Source organism: Tachyglossus aculeatus, chromosome 1, assembly GCF_015852505.1.
Source record: "Tachyglossus aculeatus isolate mTacAcu1 chromosome 1, mTacAcu1.pri, whole genome shotgun sequence".
NCBI lineage: Eukaryota > Metazoa > Chordata > Mammalia > Monotremata > Tachyglossidae > Tachyglossus > Tachyglossus aculeatus.
In genome coordinates this window covers 33,261,405-33,263,515 of record NC_052066.1, presented here as the reverse complement: position 1 = coordinate 33,263,515, position 2,111 = coordinate 33,261,405, and positions in this window count along the sequence as shown.

Below are 2,111 nucleotides of genomic sequence, written 5' to 3'. Positions count from 1 at the left end.
CAGTCCCTACCCAACAGTGGGCTCACAGTCTAAAAGACTTTAAGACCCACAATGAGCTGTCTTCCTCCTACTTATCCATTCTACAAGGGATGGCGATGGAACTAAGACAAGCTGACCCCAGGGCTTTCACATCAGCTGCCTCAGTGGCCTGTTCTGGACTATGGCACCAACGTAGTTGCTTTACTTTGACTTGGGGACACTGATTGCTCCTGTCTGAGTTCATCAGCAGTGGTTCTGACCTGGCTGCCATCCAAGGCGTCGATCCGCAGCTCCCAGGAGGAAGAGGAGTGAAGATCAGGACTGTGGAGTCTTGCTGCTGGGGGTCTCAGCTGGGACCGCTGGGAATATTATATGGGAATGCTTCCTGGGTTTTGTGCACTCTTGAATGAGCTAGGAGAAATGCAGAAGCGAAAGACCCTTCCACGGAGAAAGGAAACAGTGGAAAAGAATGAACAAATATACCTTTGTTAAGAATGAGAGATCTGATAAAAATAACAGATAATAATAATGATGGTATTTGTTAAGCGCTTACTATGTGCAAAACACTGTTCTAAGCACTGGGGAGGTTACAAGGTGATCAGGTTGTCCCACGGGGGGCTCACAGTTTTAATCTCCATTTTATAGATGAGGTAACTGAGGCACAGAGAAGTTAAGTGACTCCCCGAAAGTCACACAGCTGACAGTTGGCAGAGCTGGGATTGGAACCTGTGACTTTTGACTCAAAAACCCGTGCTCTTTCCACTGATCCATGCTGCTTCTCCAAGTAAGAGATATGAGTAAATAGCAGGCAAAGACATAAATCATCATCAATCGTATTAATTGAGTGCTTACTGTGTGCAGATCACTGTACTAAACGCTTGGGAAGTACAAGTTGGCAACATATAGAGACAGTCCCTACCCAACAGTGGGCTCACAGTCTAAAAGGGGACTTAAATATGTAAGTGTGAAAGTAACTGGTGCGATGGTTTGACTAATAAATTGGGGTGGGAAATAAATCAAGCAATTATTTTGAAAAAGGTAACATTTTAGAGGAGTTTGAAGGATAATAATAATAATAATAATGGTATTTGTTAAGCACTTTTTATGTGCCAAACAGTGTTCTAAGCGCTGGGGGATACAAGGTAATCAGGTTGTCCCACGTAGGGCTCACAGTCTTCATCCCCATTTTACAGATGAAGGAACTGAGGCACAGAGAAGTGATTTGCCCGAAGTCACACAGCTGACCAGTGGTGGAGCTGGAATTAGAACTCATGACCTCTGACTCCCAAGCCCTTGCTCTTTCCACTGAGCCATGCATATCAGGAAAGGAGATGTGGATGAATGTGTTGTAGCGGTTGCTGTGGCCACAGGTATGCTTTGGACACTGAGGCCCAAGGTCCTGAATTTCTTCTTCTCCTCTAGCCCTGGGATTCTATTGGTTTTTGTTTTTATTTTGTGTATTTGTCCTTCCTCATCTTACGTTTTTGTTGTGTTTTATTATTTCATCTCTCCTTATGTGTCTCTCTCCAGTCCCCTTCCCCAACTTATAATCTTAGATGTGAGACTCTTAAGGGCCAGGGACAGTGTGTAACCCCCACCAATGGATTCTTTCCCAGAATTTGGCACAGTGTCCTGCACACAGTAGGAACTTAATAAATCCTACTACTACTCCTATCACAAGGGGAGTGAACAGCGAAGAGCAGTTAATAGGGGGCCAGTTGATGGAATGGACTAGCATCACCAAATGATTTTATAAATATTTTTATATCCATTTCCCACTTAGACTCTAAACAAATTTTGGGCAGATAACATGCAGTTCCTTTAATTTGTACTTCTAAAGTTCATAATTTAGTGCATTGTACTTACCATACTGCGATCCTACTATGTTAAAAACAAAACAACAATCAAAAAAACACACCTCAAAATACCTTTCCCATACTTTGAGCTGCACAACTTGTCTGCATTGGTAAAGTGAAATCAATTTTCTTTTCCCATTTCCCAGTGAACATCCTTCATCTATTTACCTCAGACTAGTGCCTCTAAACAAAGCAGATTTTTACTAGGAGTATTTATTATCCAAAAAGATGCAAGTCCACTTTTAAAGCAGGGTCATGGAAATGCATCTAATGACC